The sequence below is a fragment of the Hypanus sabinus genome, chromosome 5 (genome assembly GCF_030144855.1).
Source record: "Hypanus sabinus isolate sHypSab1 chromosome 5, sHypSab1.hap1, whole genome shotgun sequence".
NCBI classification, from domain to species: domain Eukaryota; kingdom Metazoa; phylum Chordata; class Chondrichthyes; order Myliobatiformes; family Dasyatidae; genus Hypanus; species Hypanus sabinus.
This window is the reverse complement of record NC_082710.1, coordinates 50,881,921-50,908,437: the sequence shown is the minus strand read 5'-3', so window position 1 is coordinate 50,908,437 and position 26,517 is coordinate 50,881,921.

Genomic DNA, 26,517 nt, shown 5'->3' with positions numbered 1-26,517 from the left:
AGTGGGGGAAGTCTAGGACCAATATGCGCAGCTTCAGAACAGATGGGCATCTCTTTATAACAGAGATAAGGAGGAATTTCTTGATCCAGAGGGTGGTGAATCTGTGAAATTCATTGCCATAGGTAGCTGTGAAGGACAAGTCATCGGGTATAATTAAAGAGGAGGTAGTGAGATTCCTGATTAGTAAGGGCTTCAAAGGTTATGGGGAGAAAACAGGAGAATGGGGTTGCAAGGAATAGTAAATCAGCCATGATTGAATGGGCAAAATGGCCTAATTCTGCATATATATATATATATATCTGATAAAATCATATAACTGATAAACTTATCTCTCTGTAGCAAGGTCAGATCAGAAAGTAATCTTGATTATTTTTAAACATGAGAAATTTTTCAGATGCTGGAAATCCAAAACGACGCACACAAAATGCTGGAGGAACTTGGCAGGTCAGACAGCATCCATGGAACTGGCACCTCCTCCCACCTTTTAATTTAAAAGTCTGTTGCAAATCATTGCCATTGGAGAAAGGTTTTGTGGTGAGGAGTTGTGTAGCCTTGAAAAGAAAGAATGAATTAAATTTAAGAGCACATGGAGAACCGTACAACCAATGGCATACTTTTGAAGCATGATTCCTGTGGTATTGTCTGAAAGGTGGATGTCTGTTCGTGTAAATTGTGTAACAGTGATAACAGCTCTGTTGTCTGAATCAAAGGTGGTGACAAATCGGCATATAGGAGGGAAATTGAAAAAATGGAATGATGCCGTAACAACAGCCTTTCACTCAACGTCAGTTGATTATTGGCTGGAGGTGGAAGAAGCTGGAAGTCCATGAGCCAGTCCTCATTAAGAGATCAGTAACTTTAAATTCCTTGGCGTTACCATACTTGTCCTGGGATCAGTAAGTATGTGCCACCACAAAGGAGGTATGTCAGTGCTTCTACCTTCGTAGAAGTTTGTGCACATTTGACACGTTCTCTAAAACACTGACAAACTTCAATGATGCACGTGGAGAGTATGCTGACTGTTTGCATCATGGCCTGGCATTGAAACACCAAAGCCCAGAAATGAAAGAGTCTGCAAAATGTTGCTCATCACAGATAAAACCCTCCTCGTATGAGGAGTGCTGCCACAAGTAAGTAGCATCCTTCAGCAAGGACCCTCTGTCATCCAGGTCATGCTCTCTTCTCACTAATACCATTGGGCAGGAGATATGGGAGCATTAGGTCCCATACCAACAGGTTCAGGAGTATTTGGTCCCCACATCTGTCAGGTGCCTGAAGTAATGTGGATAATTTCGCTCACCTCAATGCTGGACTGTCTTCACAACCTATAGACTCATTTTCATGGACTCAACAACTCAAAGTTCAAAGTACATATATGTCACCATATACAAACCTGAATTGTGGGCATACTGAATAAATCCAATAACCATAATAGAGTTGATGAAATACCACATACCATATTGGAATTACCACACCTACAGGGAAAACAACCAATGTGCAAAAGACAGCAAACTATGCAAATGCATAAAGAAAGCAAAAAAAGAAATAATAACAATAAATAAATAAATAAACACAAGAACATGAGATGATGAGTCCTTGAAAGCGAGTTCATAGGTTTTCAGAACAGTTCAGTGATGGGGAAAAAGCAGTTATTCCCTCTGGTTCAAGAACCTGATGGTTGAAGGATAATAACTGTTCCTAAACCTTCTGGTGAGTCATGAGGCTCCTGTACCACCCTCCTGATGGCAGCAGTGAGAAGAGAGCATGTCCTAGGCAATGAAGATCCGTGATCTTGGATGCTGCTTTCCTGCAACAGTGCTCCATGTAGATGGACTCAGTGGTGAGAGGGGCTTTACCCGTGAAAGACTGGGGCATATACACAGTTTTTTTGTAGGATTTTCCATTCAAAGGTACTGGTGTTTCCATACCAGGTTGTGATGCAGCCAGTCAATATACTGTCTACCATACATCTATAGATGTCTGTCAAAGTTTAAGATGTCATGCTGAAACTTCTCAAACGCCTAAGGAAGTAGAGACACTCATGCTCTCAGTATTCTTTGTTTACTTTATTAAAATATTATTTGAATAATCTGTCCTTTTGCACACTGGAAGTTTCTTAATCTTAGCATTGTATAGTTTTTCATATATTCTATTGTACTTCTTTATTTTCCTGTAAATACTGCAAGAAAAAAAGAATCTCAAGGTAGTATGGTGTGACAAATATGTACTTTGATAATTTGGAGTATTGTGTACAGTTCTGGTCAACTAACTACAGGAAGGATATCAGTAAGATTGAAAGAGTGCAGAGAAGATTTACAAGGATGTTGTTGGGTCTTCAGGAGTTGAGTTACAGGGAAAGATTGAACAGGTTAGGACTTTATTCCTTGGAGTCTAGAAGAATGAGGGAAGATTTGATAGAGGTTTACAGAATTATGAGGGGTATAGACAGAGTAAGTGTGAGTAGGCTCTTTCCACTTAGATTAGGAGAGATAAATATGAGAGGACATGGCTTTAGGATGAAAGGGGAAAGGTTTAGGGGTAACATTAGGGGGAACTTCTTCACTCTGAGAGCAATGGGAGTGTGGAACGAGCTGCCATCTGACATGGTAAATGCAGGCTCACTCTTAAGTTTTAAGAATAAATTGGATAGATACATGGATGGGAGAGGTCTGGAGGGTTATGGACTGGGTGCAGGTCAATGGGACTAGTAGAATAAAGTTTCGGCATAGACTAGTAGGACTGAATACCCTATTTTCTGTGCTGTAGTGTTCTATGATTCTATGTTTCTGTACTTCGAGCTTTGAACATTTTAAGAGCAGCTCTTCCCGTCCGCCCTCAGATTTCTGAATGGACAATGAAACAACCCATGAACACTAGCTTCACAACCTTATCATGTTCAAATATCAGCTTCAGAGATAGCATTACTGCAATACTTGGAAAGTTTACTTGTTCAGAATCAGAATCAGGTTTATTATCATTGGCATGTGACGTGAAATTTGTTAACTTAGCAGCAACAGTTCAATGCAATACATAATATAGAAGTAAAAGATAAAAATAAATAAAATAAAAATAAAAGATAATAGTAAATAAATAAGTAAATCAATTACAGTATACATATATTGAGTAGATTTTAAAAAATGGGAAAAGATTAAAAATACTGTATATTAAAAAAGTGAGATAGTGTCCAAGGGTTCAATGTCCATTTAGGAATTGGATGGCAGAGGGGAAGAAGCCATTCCTGAATCACTGAGTGTGTGCCTTCAGGCTTCTGTGCCTCCTACCTGATGGTAACAATGAGAAAAGGGCATGCCCTGGATGCTGGAAGTCCTTAATAATGGACGCTGCCTTTCTGAAACACTGCTCTCTGAAGATGTCTTGGGCACTTTGTAGGCTAGTATCCAAGATGGAGCTGACTAGATTTACAACCTTCTGCAGCTTTTTTTGGTCCTGTGCAGTAGCCCCCTCCCCCACATACCAGACAGTGATGCTGTCTATCAGAATGCTCTCCACAGTACATCTATAGAAGTTTTTGAGTGTATTTGTTAACAAGCCAAACTACTTCACACTCCTAATGAAGTATAGTTGCTGTCTTACCTTCTTTATAACTACAACGATATGTTGGGACCAGGTTAGATCCTCAGAGATCTTGACACCTTGGAACTTGAAACCACTCACTCTCTCCACTTCTGATCCCTCCATGAGAATTGGTGTGTGTTCCTTCGTTTTACCCTTCCTGAGGCCCATGATTGGTTCTTACATCTTACTGGCGTTGAGTGCCAGGTTGTTGCTGCGGCACCATTCCACTAGTTGGCATATTTCACTCCTTTATGCCCTCTCATCACCACCTGAGATTCTACCAACAGTGGTTGAATCATCAGCAAATTTATCGATAGTATTTGAGTTATGCCTAGCCATACAGTCATGAGTATATAGAGAGTAGAGCAGTGGGCAAAGCACACACCCCTGAGGTGCTCCAGTGTTGATTGTCAGTGAGGAGAAGATGTTATCACCAATCTGCACAGATTGTGGTCTTCCGATTAGGAAGTCGAGGATCCAATTGCAGAGGGAGGTACAGCCGCTCAAGCTCTGCAACTTCTCAATCAGCATTGTGGGAATGATGGTATTAAATGCTGAGCTATAGTCAATGAACAGCATTCTGACATGGGGCTGGTGTTGTCCAGGTAGTCTAAAGAGAGGTAAAGAGAAAACTTCAATATAAACAATGGTTCTTGAGTAAACAAAACCTGTAAATTCCAAAGAGAAAAAAAGAACTTTGCAGGCTGTATCACACATTATCCCGTTGGGCTAAAATCAGAATCACTGGCATATATCCTGGAATTTGTTGTTTTTGCACAGTGATACATAATAATAGAGAAAGTAAAACAAATTATAGTAAATACATATACAGTAAAATTAAATAAGTAGCGCAAAAATAAAAATAAAAAGAAGTAGTGAGGTTTTGTTCTTTGGTTCAATGTCCATTCAGAAATTGGATGGCAGAGGGAAGAAGTTGTTCCTGGATCACTGAGTGTGTGCAGTCAGATTTTTGCATCTCCTTCCTGATGGTAGCAATGGAAACAGGGCATGTCCTGGGTGATGGAGTTTCTTAATGATGGATGCCGCCGCATTTGAGGCATTGCTCTTTGAAGATGCTCTGGATACCACAGAGACTCGTGGTCCATGTTGAATCATAGATCTTCAACAACCTGCTCTGAAGAAGCAAAGAATCATCACCAGCTGTTAGACAATAAGCCTGAATTTGTCTCCACAGAGGAGGAAAAAGAATGTATAATAGAATATGTGAGTATTCAGCTATAGTCAGCATATAGTCTCATGTAGAATAGTACGTGATTCATAAAAGATCAATAGTTACAAAACTGAATAATTTAGAGCATGGAAACAAAATTGCTAGAATTCAAAAAATAAACCATTGTAGGCTAAATAAATTCCTTCCACAGCTGAAGAATTACAACTCGTGAGGCAGTTACTCACCAACAGTTAAATAGTATTTATTTAAACTTCACGAAGCAGTCCTTAAATAAATCTGTCAATCACTGACTCTGAATGGAGCATTTTTCTTCGTCATAACAAGTGGAAGAAAAGATCAAAAGATAATGAGAAAAGGTTTTTTTTTGCAAGAAGTGCACCTGCAAAAAATGACCTGACAAATCCTGATAAATTAAAAGGTAAATGTGTTAAATTATCAATAATATCTTCAACCCCTCCTCGGATGTAGCATACCATTCAGCTCTGGTTCAGCAGGTAGCAATTAAGTAATTTTCAAATATATGACAATGAAAGGCAGATTTCTGGACTGAAGCTCTCTGATGGAATGCTTTTAGACACAAGGAATAGTTGTTTTGACTTTGGGAAATGGTATAAAACAGATTAGACAAGTTTCATTGAAAATTAAGATCATGAGAGATCTATAATTTGGAATTGATCCAATATGACCTCATATACAGTATAACTCAGTCAAAATTACTTCATGGAATGTAAACTTCACATGGATTTTTTTAAATATTGAAGTACAGCTGCAAGATTTCTTGATCCCAGTATAAATATTAAAGTCTAGAATACGTCACAGCTGTAACATCTGCCATTAGGTGACAGGTTGGTTTGAAGGCCACAAATTCTTGTATGTTAATTTATGCAGGAAATATTTGCCTGTTTCTAAAATACATAGTCACCCATTGATCTTGGATAAGGACGGTTGCATCAGAAAGCTAAATGTGTGGCAGATATTTTAGCACTGCAAATATTGGTACAAAACATTCTTTGGATTATGACTTTTGGCTGTATAGTATATGGAAGTGATGATATATTAAAACTCAAGTAATCCCTAATCTATCATGGGACATTATTGCAAAGTTAGAACAATTTAAGTTCCTTGTTTTCATTCATTTATGTTGATGCCTCTGAGCTAAGACTGATCCTATCTCCTGCTTCAATATGTAGAATCATTAGGCTTTAATCCTCTGTTATTGTTGCTCCTGCCCCATAGATTAAAGCAGGACAGTAGATTGATTGTGTCAGCCATTTCCACAAGGTGGAGTTGGAATTTCATATAAGTCGTTGTTGTAGGACCAAACTGTAGAACTGTATTGGGATTTATTTATTATTGTTACAAGTACCAAGGTATAGTTAAAAGCTTATCTTGCACACTGTTCTCACAAATCAATCATTATATAGTGCTTTGAAGTGATACATGGTATTACTACAGAATACAGAATAAAGTATGCCATCTACAGAGAAAGTGCAGTGCAGGTAGGCAATAAAATGTAAGATCAAAATGAGGTAGGTTGCAAGGTCAAGAATCATTTTTATCTTACTGGGGAACCATTCAATAGTCTTATAACAGTAGAGTAGAGTAATCCATGAGCCTGCTGGTATGTACTTTCAGGTTTTTATATCTTCTGACTGATGGGAGAGGGAAGAAGAGAGTTTGCTCAGGATGGGCGGGGTCTTTAATATGCTGGCTGTTTTACCCAGGCAAAGAGAAGTGTAGACAAAGCCCATGGAGGGGAGGCAGGTTTCTCTGACTGTGTACACAGAGCTGTGTACACACTCTGCAGCTTCTTGTAGTTGGGGGCAGAGCTGTTTCCACACCAAGTCATGATGTATTGAGATAGGATGCTTTCTGTGGTATATTGATAAAAATTGGTAAGAGGTTGACAGACATGCAAAATTTCAGCCTCCTGAGGTGTTGGTGAGCATTTTTGGCCATGTTGGGGATACCATATTTTCTCTCCATAACCTTCATGTCTGCCAGAGGGAAAATATCTGAGCCAGAATAAATAAAACCAGAAAACGCAGGAAGTACTCAGCAAGTCAGCCAGGTTCTGTAGAGAACTTAAAACAGTTAATGTTTCATGTTAATGTTCTTTCACATTATGAATGATGATCAACCTGAAATGCTAACTCCATTTCTCTTTCTTCAGTTGCTGCCTAACTAGTTGTGTAGGTAGATTAACCATTCATAATAAGACGTGGCTTTAAAGTCCACCAACTACCAATTCAACTATGAATCTGTTGATCTCTTTGTTTACTGATAGTTGAATCTACAGCTCAATGTAAAAGTTCAAAGTAAATTTATTATCAAATTACATGCATGTCACCATATATACCTTGAGATTTACTTTCTTGCAGGCATTTACAGTAAAGCAATGGAATCAATGAAAGAATACAGACAAAGACTGACAAACAACCAACATGCAAAAGAAACAATCTATGAAAATACAAAAAATAATGTAAGTAAGTAAATAAATACCACAAAGAACTTCAGTTGTAGAGTCCTTGAAGACTTTCCATTCTTGGACATTCATGTCACCATACTAGACTATGATGCAACCTGTCAGGATACTGTGCATCTATAGAAGCTCATCAGAGTTTTAGATGACATACCAAAATGGTGCAAACTTCTAAGACAATAGAAGTGTTGTTGTGCCTTTCCGATGGCACTTACATGCTGGTCCCAGAACAGATCTTCTGATATGATAATGCCAAGGAGTTTTAAACTACTGACCCTCTTCAATTCCAAAACCCTAATGAGGACTGGCTCATGGTCTTGGGTTTTTTCTCCTCGTAGTCAGTAATCAGCTCTTTGGTTTGGCTGATGTTGAATGAGAGGTTGTTATGGCACCATTTAGCCAGATTTTCAATCTCCCTTCTATGTGCTGATTCGTCTCCACCTCCAAATCGGCCAACTCCAGTGGTGTCATCAGCAACTTAAATATAGCATTGGAACTGTACTGAGTTTCACAGTTATAGGTATAAAGGGAATAGAGTGGGGGCTAAACTCACCACCTTGATAGGCATTTGTGCTATTGGTAATTGTGGAGAAGATGCTGTTGCCAATTGGGTCTGAAAATGAGGACATCAAGTACCCAATTAAACAAGGTGGTATCGAGGTCTAGGTCTTGCAGATTATTGATAATTTCAAGGGGACGATAGTGTAAAATGTTGAGCTGTAGTCAATGAAAGGCATCCTGAAGAATGTACCTTCACTGTTCAGATGCTCCAAAGTAGAGTAGAGAGCCGATGAAATGGTATCCGCAATTGACCTGCTGTGAAGATAGGCAATTTGGAGCATGTCCATGTCATTCCTCAGGCAGGAGTTGATATGCTTCATGACCAGCCTTTCAAAGCACTACATCACAGTGGATGTAAGTAGAACTGGATGACAATCATTGAGACATGTTACCATCTTCTGCTTGGCACTGGTACTATTGAAGCCTGCTTGAAGCAGGTGCATACTTCAGACTGACAAAACATGAGGTTAAAGATACCACTAAACATTCTAGCCAGTTGAGTAGTTCAAGTCTTCAGTACTCAGCCAGGTATGTTTTAATCTTGGATGATTCACTCGGCCCATATTCTTTTCCCACTCTTACTGGTCAACTCAGGGTCTCTTCCTTTACTCATTTTTTTTCTCCTTCCCCCTCATTCCCTCATGACAGAAACTCATCACTTTTCCTGCCTGTCATCTACCCATCATTCTCCCACCTATCTCTCTGGATTTCTTCTCCTTTCCTATATGCTGCTTGACTGATTGGGTTATTCCAGCAGTCTATTCAATTGCTGATTATTCCAGCAGATCACATTCCCAGGTTGACTCAGGTAAACCCAGTTGCACATTCTGTTCCACAATTGTTACCTTACCATTTCTTGTCTGCTTCACTTTGAATGCATTGTATCTGCACTATGTGGTCAGCTTATTAGGTACACCTGTATATCTGCTCATTAATGCAAATATCTAATCAGCAAATCATGTGGCAGCAACTCAATGCATAATAACATGCAGACGTGATCCGGAGGTTCAGTTGATGTACAGACCAAACATCAGAATGAGGACAAGCTGTGATCTAGGTGACTTTGGCCACTGATTGTTGGTGCAGGACAGGAAAGCACCAGTAACTCAAATAAGCACCTGTTACAACAGTGCTGTGCAGAAAAGCATCTTTGTATGCACAATATGTCGAACCTGGAAGTGGATGGGTTACAACAGCAAAAGGCCATGAACATACACCCAGTGGCTACTTCATTAGATACAGGTGGTACATATGTTTATGTATATTCTGGATCACCATCATTTTTTTGTGTCACCTGTTTGCATCAAATGGTGTACATGGAAGGTTAGCTCAATTTTTTAATAATGCTTTCCAAAAGACAGTAGTTACAATTATACTTTGTATTTGGTACTTTAGTGGATACTATGAAGACAGCAGTTTACAATCTCAAAGGAAAATTGCTGGACCAACCTAGCAGGTCAGGGGAGTATATATGAAAAAAGAAACAGTTAACATTTCAGGATGAGGTCTTACAGCAGAATTAGTATTGAGCTTTCCAGAGATACTATGAACTGGTTTCTCACACGTTCAAAAAGCAGGGATTACTAGGTGATATTGAAGGGATAAAACCGAAACTCAAACTAAATAAGTATCAGAAAGAATTTATAAAAATTGCACTGGCAGTAGCCAAAAAAGCTATTGCAGTTACTTGGAAATCGGATACACATTTAAGTATAGATTCTTGGAAGAAAGAAATCTATGGTTGTATTCCATTAGAAAAAATTACTTATAATTTAAGAGATAAATATGAAACATTTTTGAAAATTTGGAGCCCTTATTTACAAAAGACAGGATTAAATATATAGATGCTTTTAAGATGAAACAATTGGTTATTAGGGGAAAGAAATAAATATACATATTAAAATTATTACGAACTCCATGGAGCATGTGGAGATCTTCCAACCACCAGGCATTCTTTCTTTCTTTCTTTCTTTCTTTTTTTTTTCTATGGGGCAGTTAGGGGGGAGGGGTTAAGGGGAGGGGGTATGGGTTATATACATTGTTTTTTCATACTTTGTAATCATTTAAAAATGCAATAAAAAATTATTAAAAAAAAAAAAAGCAGGGATTCTTGCTTTGAACTATTTATCTTAGATATTTGTGAACATCTTTTCTGAAAATGTGCAAATGACACCTTTGACGCAAGCCTCTTGTTATAGATTGTTTTCCACTGGCCCTGAGTATGCAGCATCTTTTCCTCATGGATACCTTACCCTTGGTTTAATTTTAATTCCAACTCAGTATTTTGCTCTACAGGTCTGTTTCTCAGCCTGATGCTCTGAAAAGTGATTGACACCTACTATTCTAATGGTCAATGGGCACAATTACTCAAAGCCACTGGCAAAATAGACACCAAAATAGATAGCATTTACTATCTGCACCCGAACAATCAATTTTATGGTTCTCCGGTTTTGAAAAAACGCTTCCACATGTTTTTCATATCTCTAAAGATTTATCCTTTAATTTTATTGTCCACTGTCATTGTGAACTGATATCTTGATTCATTACATCTTCTGGGTCTTTGACACATTGCTTTTCTTTGGTTTCATATATATGTTTTTTGCTGAACTGTTGTTCTACCTCTCTCCAGGGAATTCTTGAATTTAAATGATGCAGTCTCTTTTCTTATTCATTGTCATGTCAGCTGACATCAGTTTCAATTCATGTTGATGGTAGTGCATTAATTCTTGTTCTTCTGTCACCGTACCTGCTTCAAGAAAGAGCTGCCCATGTTCACTGCATTCTCAACATGGGCTGCCCTTTCTTCACTGTCCCAGTTAGATGCATCGTAGCAATTGAACTATAATTTTAGGTTAGCTCTCTCATGTGATCTTCACTCTACAACTCTGCTCTGCCAATGTCTGCTAACTGGAGACTCCATGGTTCTTCTTCATCTTCTCAATGTTTAATCTAAATGGAGCTTGTCCACCCATATGTAGGTGCCTTCTGAATCTTCTCTCTGTCCAAAACTATAATCCTTATAAAAAGTAACTTGATCCAATTAGCTGTACTGATTGCTGGCATATGTTTATATTCCTTAACTATGATAGGCACTTGGTCTCATCCACCTCTACTAAATACCTAATTATAATTTACTTGGAGATTCCCCCTGCTTAGGAACCCAAAATAATTTGTTCTTCCTTTATGGGATATGATGGAATACTTAGATACACATATTGGGCTATGATACACTCTCTTCACGAGGCAGAAATACATGTGTTCATTGTTGCTTCCTCAATTAACAAGGTGGTCTTATCACTCCCCTTGGGTATGCAATTGATACCATTAAATATTTACATTTCTACTCATGATGTGATCTGACTATATGTATGATACCTTAGTGGGACAATGCCATAAATTTGCCTAGTATTGTCTGAGATATTGTACGTAGAGACTAGCATCTTTATTGGCCATTATCTTCTATATAGGATTGCATGCATACTCAATGGACCTTTCCTTGTGACTCTTGTAGCATCAGGTCTTCTTGAATGAATATTCTAAAGCCAGGAAGCTCATGCATCATCTGTGACGTCCTCCCACCTTTCAGACTTGGGTGGTCTGCATTATCCCCGCTTTTCTCTCCCACATGACCCACCACTTCACGCAGCGCCAGCAACAATATACCCCACGTCTTTGTGAAAATCAGTGTTTCTCCATCCTCTGTCCATGATATTAATGACTCTCATGAACATTTCACCATTCGATATGCTGTGCAAATGGTGAAGTATTCCTGTCCTCATGAACTTTATTGTATGTGCCATAAATCATTGCCTGCCTTCATCTACTTCAATAAGTCTATTCTGCTTCCTCACACTAAATCCTGGTTTATTATTAATCTAGCTACTATATTCCATTCCTATTAAGAATAATTATGTTGATTTTTTGGTGCTGTTCCTTGTATAAGCAAATAAACAGAATTTGAGGTAAAAATTGAATGTTTTTAACTGGTGGCAATAAATCTTAAATGAATCTATGACTCTGGGCACAGCGTATCTAGAATCATGTTATATAGTGCAATCTAGTTCCTGAAGGCATTTTACACATATATACTTACAACATGACTGCACTTCAGGTCCTATATAAAGATTTTGAATGAGCTGTTGATGTTCATTGTTGATTCAGAAGGTGATTCCAACCTCCTGATTGGTCAGCCATTGGATGTGACAGAAAATATGTAGATGTGTTCATATCAAAATATAACAAGTTAAAATCATGAAAATAATTGAGGTCAAAATGCTGAGGGAAAACAGAAAAGTCAACGTTTGGTTCTGGAAATTTTACAAGAATGGCATAATCCTATTGTGCTATCTTGGTCCCTGATCATCAGTAGGTAGGAAATGTAAATGGAGAAGAGTTAGATAACAATATCATTATATATGACTGTGTTCTTAATAGGCAACTCTACATTTTTTCATTGCCTTCACTCAGATGAATTAGGAACTGATGAACATCTCACAAAATATTTTTACCCAAATAGTCTTCATATTGTATACTCATCAAAATCTTATGGAAGGAAAATTGTAGGAAACTATTATATAAAATATATGATGGTCTCACTTTGAAATACAGCTGCAGCTCTGAGCAAATTCTAACTATGTGGCATAAGGGAAAAAAACAAGGCTGAGTGTTAGAATTGATAGAATAGACTTGGCTATATCCATACAAAATCAATGAACTCTGCACAGAACACTAATTCAGTTTTTAGCTGAAGTCTAAATTAAGACAGGTACTGGGAGTTCGGCACAAGAGGAGGAACGTAGACAATTACAAAAGTGAATTGCCATTAAAAAAGTTTTAAATAACCACAAATGAAACCAAAGGTGAATCCAAATGCAAATATTTCAGTCCTCCCAAAGGCAGTGATGAGCAAGATTGTTTATGAGGATCCGATTGCAGTACTGAGTCTTTGCTCAAACAATTCTTATGGTAAAGCACATAATTCCTCTGTTTGATAACTAAATTGTTAATAGATTCTGAAAGAGGTGTAAGAAAGCTTCTACACTACCACTGCATGGTGCAGTTGTGCAGCATTACTGGCAGTAGATTAGAAACAAATATTATCCACAGGGCTTGAAAGCTAAAGTACAGTGTATCAAGAAAGCACAACTTAACTAAATTGAAGTACAGATGGACAGTGAAATTTAGTTATGTATTTCTTTTTTCATATTTGGTGGGTAAACAGATGAAGTCAATACTTTGGGCTTTGGGCCAATAATGTCAATAATGACTGAAAAATATACAAAGGCTCAAGACATATTGAAGAGCTTGATAGTATCTTCAAACTATTGGAGGGTGAAGGCTGGTTGCAAGAATCATTGTAACATTGGTTGATTGCTGGTTTTTGCAAAAAGTATGTTGTTGACCTGGCTTAACAGACTTAGTGATCATTACCAAATGTTTATTCTTTGTGGTTGATGGGACATGATACCCTCCATTGGTAACTTTGCTTTAATGTCCTTGGTATTTCTCCTTCTAATTTGTGCTACTTCAACTAAGAAGTTAGTAATTGGGAGACTTTCAAAGCATTTTCTATAATTAATTTTAAGTTGTCTTACTAACTGGCCCGGGACTCTGGGACATGTAGTTATATTGCTCAGTGAACTGGACTGACTATTTCTACTGCAATAGTCAGTTTCATATCTGAACTTTTTTGCAGTTTCCTCTCTGAGCTTTAATTCCATTGAGCTTTCTAAAACATTTGAAAATGTTTTCTTGTTTGCAGAGAAGCATTTTGAATGTGATTCAGAATGCAAGGAGACTGACAAAAGGTAACATTGTCAAGAAATTCTGTAAAAACAGAAAGCCAATAAAATAATCAAAAGAAAAGATTTTAAGATATTAAAAAATATCATTAGAATTAAAGTGAAAAATAACTTTAAGAACTCATATGGATAGAGTCTCCTTAATCCAGAAAGGCGGGTTTGAGTATGTAACGGATCCTGCTGTAAATATTGGAAAGCCACATGTGGTTCTGAATATTTATATTAAGAACTGATCTAGATATTAAACTGTTGCATCAATGCTATGCAGTACTAGGGCCAAAAGGAAAATCACAGGCCATTGAATCTGTCAGTCCCTATCAGCACAAATCACATTGGCAATAACAATCACCCCTGCCCAGAAAAGTATAATGCTGCTTCAAAGCCTAATAGTATCATTTTCATTTTGTGTATTAATTAAGCCATAAATTAATGTAACTAATATTATTAACAAATGAGCATTGGTCTGATATTACAATATTGTTCATCTTTTGGAGGGAGAAGTGAATGTGTTGCCTATCCCAGCTGACCTCCAGTGAACTATGTACTGTAGTTTGAGGTTAATTATTAAATCTGGGAATGTTTTACTCTATACACCATGTAGAACTGTCCTGTGATCTTTGGAGACTTATGGGAACCATGTGTTGGGACACAGCCTAAATTGTGCCATGAATTAGTTGAGCACTATCTTTGTTGCTGTGACTCTGAGCAATGCCTGTCATTGCTAGGCAAGAGGGTTTTGCAAACTGGAGGAGATGACATTTCCTTTATTTGTTAAATCGTGCTGTCAAACAAAAATAAGTACTTCCATCTCTAAATTTTGGGTGTGTTTCTTGGATTTGGGCATCTAATGTGGGTGAATTTGGACTGTTTGTTTTCTGCAGATTGCTTACAGGTACATAGGTAACCACTTGAAATAATCTTTTATTTCTCCCTTAGCTTGGCGAAAATGTTCTAACTTCAAGACAGAGCAGAGCTATGTGAGATAGGAACAGAGCCTCAGCACATGCTATACATGATTATGTCAACGATTCTTTACATTTTTTTTTGGCAGAAATCAAATTAGTGATCTACACCATAAAGGAAGCAGGTGTTCAACGCAGTGTTCTCTACTTTTGGAACAGAGAAGACATTGACAATGGATTCATGATTTTATATGGACCAAAAGAAGAGGGCAGTTGTGTATTGTTCCTCAGAATGGAAGAAAATATGCAGTTGATATCTTGGGGATATCAGTGTAATAAATATGGAAAATAACTTTTAAGAGCTCAACATTAATCCATCAAAATGTATTTGAATATGTAACATATGTGGTACTCAGTATCTTTTGGATCAGTTGTTCTTTTAGATGGAGATTTATGATCTAAGCTGGAGTACACAGGTATACTTATAAAGTCTGAAAATTCTATAAAACTCAGAAATGTAGCAGAAATAAATAGTAACAGACTTCAAGAAGACAAACTAGAAAAATGGGTGGATGACGAAACAATGCAGAGGACAATATTATTTAAATGGAACAAAACACTAGAGTGGATGGACAAGTCTTGAAAGGTTACAGAAGACATTGAGGAGGCTGCTTTCAAAGTAAGTGGGATCCTTGGCTTTATTTAATAGCATAATTATAATCCAAAACCAAGGAAGTTACAGCAAACCAGTCAAAACTTTGGATAGGCTCCAGATGGAATATTATATTCAGCTCTGTAACCTGCAATTGAGAAAGGATGTCAATGTCTTGGAGAGGGTGTTGAAGTAATTTACTAGAAGTGTTACAGGCAGAAGACATTAATTTTGTGGAGACACTGGAGAAGATGTAGATGTAGTCCTGATAGAAGTAGAAGTCAAGAAAAGATTTGAACAAAGTTATCAAATTTGTGATTGGTTTTGATAAAGTGAAAGATTTCCACAGATAACAGAATTTGTAACCAAAAGGCACAAGTTAAAGCTAATTGGCAATGGAATTGAAGAAGACTGGAAGAAAATATTATTTTCTATAGTGAGTTATAACCTAGATGTCACCATCTGATGTCATGATGGATGTGGATTCATTAATAATATTCAGAAATAATTGAATGAATGAAGGAAAATCTTGTAAAGCTATTGGGAGAGAAATTAGTTGATAAATTCCAATTAAAAAATATGCCATAGTCTTCTCCTGCGATATATTGCTTATTGATTGCAAAATCCAGGAACAATTAAATTCTGCATTTGTTGCAAGAGTTAGTGTGAATTCAAAAGGTGCAGACTGGAATTTTGCTGCATTAACAGCTACCTATTTGAATGTTACAGAATTGCTTTAAGGCTTACTGGGATGGCTTGGAAATACATAAAGTAATCCACTAGATTGTTACAATATTAAAGTACCTTTACCATATTATAGAATAAAAAAAACATAACTTGGATTCTACTTTTAACAAAAATAGAAATCATGAATGCTGTGTTCCCCAATCTAGGAGGCTATTCTTGCAGACACTTGCTGTAGATTTGATGGTGGTTATTGTTCCAGTGGGCCACTGAGGTTTATAGATAGTTATCTGGATCAAGGTTAACCCCATCATAAACATTTGTCATGAAGGAGGAGAACGTGGTGAAGGACCTTACACTGTGATTCTCCATCAGCATCAGCACATTATTCATGTACATTATACTCTTTGGATAGTTCACATCAGAAAATCCAAATGCAATTCATGATCTAGAATCTCAAAGATCATGACATGAGTGTGAAGATATTAATCATTCCTTTAAGTGGAAATTGCACTCTCTATTCTCTTTGTTAGACTGAGTCATACAGCACAGAACAGACCCTACTGCCCACTGAATCCATGTCAACTGTCAAGCATTCATCTACACTTGTATTCTCCCATATTTCCATTACTTCCTGCTTAGTAATGAAACAAACAGAAACTTTTCAGAACCGTGCCTATATTTTTCAAACCCTAGACTGGTCACCAACCTTTTTAAGCCCAAGATCCCTTAGTTCGGCCTTAGTGAAAGGCAAGATCGACCTACTAAATCGTTTAGAGAAAAAACAGCTCAGATTGTACTTCCAACTTGAGGCCCTTTATTTGGGCTAGTTGTATTTTAATTACTTAAAATGTTTTTGTCAAACTTTCAAATTAATTCAACCAAGAAACCACTGTAACTAGCATATTAAACAGGCCATAGTGGCATCGAGCTCATCCAATAACGCCTTGAATAAGCGGTGCTGAAGCACTTTTGCTCGAATCAAGTTTATCAGTTTGACCACCAGTGTCATTACATGAGAAGAGTCCACGACCTTCCCAGTCAAGGCCTGCTGATGAATCACACAGTGATAATCCAGGAAGTCGGGAAAATCAGGGTCGTTATTGCACAGTGCTATAAAACCAAACCGAACACCACACACTGCTGGGGCCCCATCAGTAGTAATTGCCACCAGTTTATGAATAGGGATGTCATTTTCACGGACATTTTTTTTTAACTCATTGTAAATATCCTCACCTCTTGTTCTCTCCTTTAAGTGCAAAAGAGTGAGGTAGTCCTCCTTTGTTGTAAAATCCTGGAAAGCCATTCTGACAAATACAACAAGCTGAGCTGTTTGCATCACATCCAGGGATTCATTGAACTGTAGTGAAAAATATTCACAGTGACAAGTCCTTTAATGCTGTCGATCCACGTCCTCTGAGCAGCATGTTTGCTTGGCCTTCAACCCCGATTTCAGCTCCTCAACTTTGCTGGTATTGGTAAACTGTTACTGAGACACTAGTATAAGTTTCAGAGATACGCAAGCTCATGATACCACTGTTTTTGTTCCCCATTTCTTTTACATTTGGGTATGTTGGAATTTAAAAGGGGAGACATGTTGTAATGTGAACATTATAAAGATAAATTAATACCCATTAGGTTTATGGTAATATAGCAATACTCCTGCCATGGAAAGCTGTTTGTAAAGAGAGATTGTTTCCGGGGTTGCGGGGTTTTCCTTCGGTCTTTTCTGCCCGGTGCGCATTAGTGAAAACCTCGTATGTGAACATTGTTTTACTGTCCTCGATAAAGTTGTTCTTTTTGGGCATGAAGTTGTCGAGTGGTCCTTTTTCAAAGCAGAAGTTACTACATATTTACATCAAAAGGTTTATCAGGCATAATGTATTTGTGTATTTATTTTTCATTTTTTTCAGGGTCTACTAGGAAAGTTTCAAAGATCGACTGTTTGGCAACCACTACCCTAGTCCATGGCCTACACATTATTTTGTGGTATTTCTATTCAAATACACAATGGTATAGACATATGGCTATGTACTATACTTTATTGTTGGTACTAATTGACCTCCTAATCCCTCCAATATGGAGAACAGGAGCCAATTTCGTATCAGCCAGAAGTGTGTTTCTTTTTGTATGTGACGAGAAGCTAGATGGAACATTTTTAAGAAAATGATCAAAGGATGTAAAATTAGTTTAGACTATGACATTAAAGAAGACTAAAAGTTAAATGGATGTGTTTCTTGAGACAAGTGTTTCTGTGTTGGATGTATTCATGAATTTTTGCCCAAAAAATATAGCTGATATCGACAGCAAACATTGATTTGGACTTGCACATAACATTGTTTTATTTGAAAAATTGAGCACTATAATAGATAGTTCTTTTTTTCTTTTCCATTGTCAAAATGTAATTGTTGGTGTATTTTGTGGCTGGTAGGCAGTTGTGGTTTCTTAAGGTGGTCATAGCCATGGGAGGGGCTTCAACCAATTGCAGTTTTATTAAATGGAGATGCATTCATTCCCAACCAAGTATAGTCTAGTTGTGTACATTCCCAAAATTGGTGTTCTGACTCATAGCTCATTGCTGAATGTAACCGCACATTTTCACTAACTCCATCCACAAACTTTGCATAAATTTGCATTAAGTACCCAATTATTTGCAGACAACAGTTTATTGATAAAATTGCATTATATATTATACATTCACATTATGCAATGCAACAGAATTTCGAGGCCTGGAATTCAATCTCTCAATCAATGTGCTAATCTCTAAATTGTATATTCAGTTTTGTGCTTTTACATTTCCACTTCAGTCTGATATCTCATCCATCCTGCTGTTCCTTTCAATGAAGGTAAAAGCAGTTAATTGAAAATGGTGTAAAATTAGAATTATAAACTGTGTTTGCTTTGTCGATTATAGTCTTGCTCTTCTTCCCTGTAAGTGTTTTAAAATCTATGGTTCTGCAACAACTTTCCCATTAGGAAATAAATTTAGATGTTATATTTCTCTCTGTAGAGAGTACTTAAAATGCCTTTAATATGAATAATCACAGTGCTGTTTATTCAACATAAATTAAATACATCAATGTAATCTTTTCCACATGCACTATTAAAACTGGATAAATCTGAGGGACATAATTCATATAAAATTGAAATGAGTTATGAATGTGAATGAATGATAAGTTAAAACTTATGTTACCAGTCTGTCGCCCAACAAAGGCAGTCAGAGGGTGGAGTAGGAGTTAAGAAAGCAGGATGCTTTCCACTGGAACTAAACGGTTGACAGCAAGAAGACAAGGTTTTCATGAAAATCTTCTGGAGGCACTTCAGGACAGTATTTTGAAAGAAATTGGGCAAGAGCCCAAAGTCCCATCTGGGGGAAGAATTATTCATTTCAGGTATTTCTCTTTGCTTTATGAGAGAAAAAGACACAGTCTCAACTCCTCTCTTCTGATCCCACATCCTTTTCATACTGCTTGATTTGGTTGGCATAGCAGTGAATATTTTCCTATTCTAGAGATAGAGTTAAAATGGCAGTCAGAGCCCAGTGAGATAGTTAAAATAGCAGTCAGTTGCTGTTCCTTTTCATGCCTTGTAGTGTATCAGGTGTTTCCGTGGTTTTATGAGGTTGAGTTGCTAACTCGATACTCAACCCAGCATGATAGAAAGCATGCAAGGAGCCAGCAGGATTTGAACTCGGAACCATTTGCCTCAAAGTCCTGTGCTGATGCCGCTATACCACTGGCCAACTAAAATGGCAGTCAGAGCCCAATGATATTATTGGATAGTGATACACATTTTTAATTTGGTTTCCAAGGGACTTGTTAGCTGCTCAGAAGAACTGGTTCTAATCATAGAGACCACAAAGGATTTTTATAATCTGGCTGTACATTTTCTGACAGACTATTTGGAATTTTGCCTTAACTATTTTCTTTATTTCATCAGATAGGCTCAGGTAGATATTGTTGACTAATTGCAGATTGGACATTCACTAGAATATGCCTCTCATAGGTAATGTCCCTAAGCTATTAGTAACGATGGAAATTGAATTCATAACTTCTGCATTTCATAGGTAGATAGAAAAAATTATGTATTGTTATTAGAGGTAAACTAATCTATGATTTTAGAGTTTAGAGTTATCAAATGCATTAGTAATAACAAAATGAATATTGTAATGGTAGTAAAAGTCTCAGTATCAGCAAGGTGGTGAGAGGAGAGCAGAAACATTATGAAGTCTATGAAGGTCTTGGTCCCCTCATGTCCCGATGAATGTGATTCACTACATTTCACTCACTTCCTGTTGCAGCCAACCAGATCAGGACGTTGGCAGGCTGTAGAATGATCAACGTGAAGCAAGTTACAACAGGAGAAGAGAAGAACTCAGAGATCATGCTTAGGAGATGGAGAACTAGAGGAATTGGAAAAGAGGTTTATGAAAAACAGGGATAGTAAAGAGGAGACTTGCAGGGTCACAGAGACACACAACATGAGAGCAGTCGCTTTAGCTCAACATGTCTGTGCCAACATCAGATATCCATTTACACTGATCTAAATTTTTCTTCTCCTTCAATCACCCCTACACCCTCACCGCCCCCCCCCCACATTTCCCAATTCTTCCACCACCCATCTAGATTTGGGCCAATGCACCATAACCAATTAAGCTATCAATCATACACATTTTTCTCATGTGAGTGGAAACTAAACCACCCAGGGAGAAATACAAACCCTACCGAGCACTCGAGGATCAGACTTAGATCTACTGAAGATCTGAGGTTGCCAGGGGTAACTACAGCACCATCTTTTATGATAGTGGGATCCTTGGAGAACTCGGGAATGGGATTGGGACAGGAGGTTATGGGCCACAGGTAACAACAGGAGCAAATCAGATCACAGTAAATGAAGTACAATTGCTAAGCAAATTCTCAGATTTGAATTTGGAGTATTGTCTGGTCTTGATTTTTGGCCTTGCAGTGCTCCATAGAATATCCCCAAGGCCTGGTAAAGCTGGAGGGACTCGAAGCAATTAGGCAGTAGAAATATTTACATATATACTTACTATCCATCTCCTAAAGGCAGGCTCCTTAACCACCCCAATTCTCATCCTCACTTCATTAAAATTTCAAAGCAATTGAGATTTTTACTTCTCATTTCCCACTCAGTCCTTGACTTGTCCAGTTTAGAAATTGCTCCCAAACATGGCTGTGTGTGGGTCCACTTGTCCTCCCAACCAATCAGATTATAAATAAGCCACTTAGTTTCAAAAGCAACAAGTACTTATTACTATCAAGTTTAAATTGAAACAGAAATAGATGCTACCTGACCTGCTGAGTTCCTCCAGCATTTGTATGCATTGTTTAGGGTGACTTTTCTTGTGTGTAATACCTGGGAAGAGAGTTAAAACAAAATATTATATGTGCATTAAATCAATCATTTTTAAAAAATGGATTGGCAATCGATAATCCGTTCATCTCCAGTCTAGCTGTCTAAAGCTTTACCAATATGTGAACCTATGATATACATTTGATGCACCATCAATAACTCTCGGAGATGGGAGGTGAATGATAGGATTTTATTAGCAGCAAAAGGGAGCACGGCATCTCGGAGACTGAGGGAGGACCAGTGCACCAATTGCCTTTATACAGGGTTCTGTGGGAGGAGCCACAGGAGCAGTCAGCAGAGGGGCGTGTCCAGACAGGTATACAAAGTTTACCACAGCATTGAATATATTTTTCTAAATAGGCCTAGGTCTTGAATTTTCAATTAGCCTTACTGATTGTTTAGATAATAATGCAAAAGGAAACAGTGTCATACCTGTAGATTTACAGCCAGTTTGCATATTTCATTCTACATCATTGCTGGTTTAGACATGACAACATACAGCTGAGGAAGGACTGGTAGAAACAATGCCTAAAATACCATGATCTCTCCACAGCTCTTCCTCCTAGATTGTTACTGATACACTATCTACAACTTTCAACCTTAAGCCTTAATAGCTACTATTTTTAGTTTAGTTTGTTGCACCATTATAGATTGTCCCAGAATCATAAGCCTTCTGAAGAGAATAAACAAGTTGTTACAATTTGCCCATTATCATGGCTCTCAAGGATGCTTGGAAGAAGAAAAAAATGAGGGCTTGTATATGGTTAAAAGGACACAGGACAGGACAAAGATCAATGGTTGCAGGGTGTACCTAGTTCATCTTGAGTCTGTGGAGACATCTAGACATGAATCTTTCATCCTTGGTATCAGGTGTGCTGAGCTCTTTAGCTGATGTTATTTAAACCAACACTCAGGGCTAAGTCATAAAATATTTGTTAAAAAAATTAGTAGAGTGCAGTTTATTCCTGTAGTAGATGAAACATCTGGACACCTATTGCATGATAATTATTTTCCTGGATTGGGAGACTGATTTATTTTGAGGACAGCTTTTGTCACTGGCTGCCCAATATTATCTTAAAAATGTCAGCATATTTTTGTTTGCCATATATTACTTATGGTCTCATTAGGGTATCAGAGGTGGAGAAGGTCAGTAAGTTTAAAATCCTCAGTGTTGTAATTTCAGAAGATCTGTCCTGCTCCAGCACATAAATGCCACTACAAAGAAGGCACAGCAACACCTCTACTTTCTTAGAAATCTGCAAGGATTTGGAATGTCATCTCAAACTTCTATAGATGCACAGTGGAGAGTATACCAACTGGTAGTATCATGGCCTGGTACAGAAACACCAATGCCTTATAAAAAGTTGTGGATACAGCACAAGCCATCACAAGTAAAGTCTTCCCCACCATTGAGCACATCTACAAGGAGCACTGGCGAAGGAAAGCGGCATCCATCATCAATGCTCCCATCATCTAGGCCATAATCTCATCTCATTACTATATCAGGCAGGAGGTACAAGAGCCTTTAGTCTCACACCACCAGGTTCAGGAGCAGTTATTACCCCTCAGCCATCAGTGTGGATAAATTCACTCACCCCAACACAAGTTCCACATGTTATAGACTCATAGACTCACTCTCAAGAACTCTATAAATCATATTCTCAATATTACTTTTGTTACTCATTTACTATTATTTTATTTTTCTTCTTGTATTTTTTGTACATTACTTGTTTGTCCACCTTAGTTTATATATAGTTTTTCATTGATTCTATTGTGTTTCTTTGTATCTACAGTAAATGCCCACAAGAAAATAAACCTCAGTCTATTATATGGTGATGTATATGTACTATAATAATAAATTTTCTTTGAACTTTGAACTTTATGGGCACATGAGTTCTTTGGTATGAAAAGAAAGAATTAACGCTGCCTCTATTAAGCCAGTTAGTTTTGAGCTCTTTTATTACTTTAATCCTTGTTTTGGAATGTCTTTGGGATAGATTGTATATCAATCTTGCAACACCCACTCCAACCCTAATTTTCACCACTTTCTGACTGTTCCAAAAGAAACACCAACTCCTTTTCCATGACAGGAGTCAGCATTCCTGAATCTGTGTTTTTAATCTCTTGTCCTCTCTCCACTCTAGCTTGTCCATGCCTAACAATGTTTTTCAGTTCCCCTCTCCAGTGCAGATCTTCACCTGAAACATTAATTTTAGTTTTAAGTTGCTATTGAAGCTGCTGCCTTCTCACATTTCTGGAGGTATTTTCTTTGTTTGATTTCACGTCTTTCTGAGTTTCTCTTTTCCCTCTGAAATGCATCTTTCGGAATGCAATTTTTCCTCAGAAAGCACCAGATGGAATACATTTATGGCTGAATTACAAATACAATATAACTGCATCAAAGTTTTACAGCAAATGGGGCCCTTTAAAATGTTTCTTAAAATCCTCATTCATATCCCTATATGACAGAAATGGAAAAATCTACTGGTAATGGTGTTTGCAAAAGGAAATAGCTGGGAGTGAAGAACGCCTCTGAATCCAGACCCTCATAAAGTGGCAGTCTTTTCTGATACATGTAATTTAACCGTGCCTTTGGAGAACGCCTTTGACTATACTTTTCAATACCTCTGTTATAGTAACTTACGCAGATTCTATGTATAGATACAGACTTTTTTGTGATTATGAATAAATCATCTGTTCATGGCTTTAAATGTTTCTTACAGAGCTTGACTGTACAGATTCTGAAGAATAACAGCTTGATTTGTGATTAGATCCAAAACAGAAATAATAGAATTATGTATATTTAAGCATGGTGTAGCCACTTAATGTAATTTCATTGTGAGTTTTAAAGTAATCAGAACAGTTACTTTTACATATATTTTATAAACAATTAATTAAAAAATCAATTAAAAAAGGCTCTTACAACCTATGAATGTCTCAAAGGTCTTCACAATGAACTGTTGGACTATATTGACTACAGTGGATTAACACAAAAAACAATTTACACAAAGCAGGCACAATAGGCAACAGAGACTCATGAATCTTTTTTGAAGCTAGTAGTTAAGAGAGAAATGTTGACGGGTCATTCGGCAAAAAATACCCAGTCTTCAGTTGTAGTCTTTTTATATTAACTTGATAATGTGTATGAAACCTTAGTATAATGTCTTATCCAAGAAACAGCTCTTCCAACAATCCAACAAGCAGTTGGTACTGGACTGAAGTATTGGATTAGTCAATGAGTTGGTGTTATGGCTTGAATCCACAACTTCTAGCTTGCAAATGAGTCTACAATTACAGCAAGTTGAAATTTTTGTGCTTTGTAACTTTGTATCCAATATTTAAACTAATTCTCACAGTACAAGGAAAAACAAACAGAAAACTGAAATATTCAGATTCAGATTCAGTTTATTTGTCATTTAGAAACCACAAATGCAATGCAGTTAAAAAATGAGACAATGTTCCTCCAGAATGATATCCCAAAAGCATATGACAAAACAGATTACACCAGAAAATCCACATAACATTTGGCAATTCCCAATCCAGAGTCCGGAGAGGCTGCTGTGTATTAATATCGCGCTACCGTCTTAGCGCTTTCCCCGGAAAGGAGCTCCACATCCACCAGACAAAACAAGACCAAAAACTAAAGCTACAAGACCTGCACAAAACCACATAGTTACAACAGTGCAAACAATAGCATAATAGATAAAAAAACAGACTCTGGACACAGTAAAATAGTCCAAAGATGTTAAAGGACTATAAGTTCAAAAGAAATCACCACACAGTTTCCACAAGTTCCCAGGGTCCTGATAGACTTGCCATCCCGTGCCAGCAGCAGAAGTGAATACCCCCGCTATGGACTTCCATGGCGCCACCGGACTCAACCTCGCAGACGTGGCACACACCGAAAGCGACCTGACTGCAGCGGACTCCGAGTCCATCGAACCTCCGAGCCGACGACCATCCCCTCTGGCACTGCTTCTCCAAGCACCATCCTCTGCCGAGCGTATTAAGACGGCCCCGCCAACGGCCATCGGCAATGTGACCCCGAGGGCTGGGGGCCTGTTCTTCCCAGCAGAGTCTCGGACCTCACAGCAGCAGCAGCAATGAAGAAGGTCTTACTGGAGATGTTCCCGATGTTCCTCCGTGCTCCCACATCCGTTTTCAATCGCTTATGATTGCCCATAGTACCACACTTCACAAATAACAGATAATCAGCTCCAGTGTGGCTGCTGCAAGCTGCGTCGTGCCGCCATCTTATTTTTAGACCACATATAGAGGAAATATTGGTATAGTCTCTAAAACGGTTATTAATAATGCTCCCTATTATTGAATCTGTTTTTGCACTTCTATTGGTCAGTGCATACAAGATCTTAATTACTTGTTACATGATATAATTCTTGTCAGGTCAGCAATTATACAATTGCAATTAAACATACATGTTTTATTATTGATCATTTGGACTCTGGATTATTGTTCCTCTTTATCTAACTATTCATGACTGTAAGCACTTCTGTCAAATTTTAGCTTTCAATGTTAGCATGAACATTGATTTCTCTATCTTCACCCTCCACTTCTCTCTTTTCCATTTCTCATTCTGGACTCCTCTCTTACTCCTTCTCTTCTCCACACCTGTCCATCAACTTCCTCAGGTGCCCCTCCTTTTTCCCTGTCTCCATGGTCCACAGTACTCTCCTATCATTTCTTCTTTAGCCCTTCCACTTCTTACTTCATTCCCTTTCCCCCAACCATCCACCTTCCCCCTCACCCAGTTTCACCTATCACCTGCTAGCTTGAACTCCTCCTCTACCCCGAACTTCTTAGTCTGGCTTCTTCCTCCTTCCTTTCCAGTCCAGATGAAGGGTCTCAGTCCAAAATGTCAAATGTTTATTGCTCTCTGACCTGCTGAGTTGCTTCAGCATTTTGTGTGTGTTGCTCTGGATTTCCGGCATCTGCAGAATATCTTGCATTCAAATCTTAATTTAGCATTCTATGCTGTATGTGAATGATCCCAGCTTCTATACTTTATTGCAAGTCATTCTTGCAAGTCGCTTTTGCAAGCTCACAAAACTCTTCCCTTCCTTCTTATAGTGCCTAAAATAGACACAATACAACATCTGGAAGCAAAGTTAAGATTTAGTTTAATTTCCTCCATTTTGTCAATGATGACCTTTTTAAAAAGAATGCGGCAGTATCCTTTACATTGTATTAATTGTTATAGTAGGCTCTCTAGCCACCTTGAAAGATTTGTGTACAAATACCAATAAGTCTCCTTATGCCTTTGACCCTATAAATTG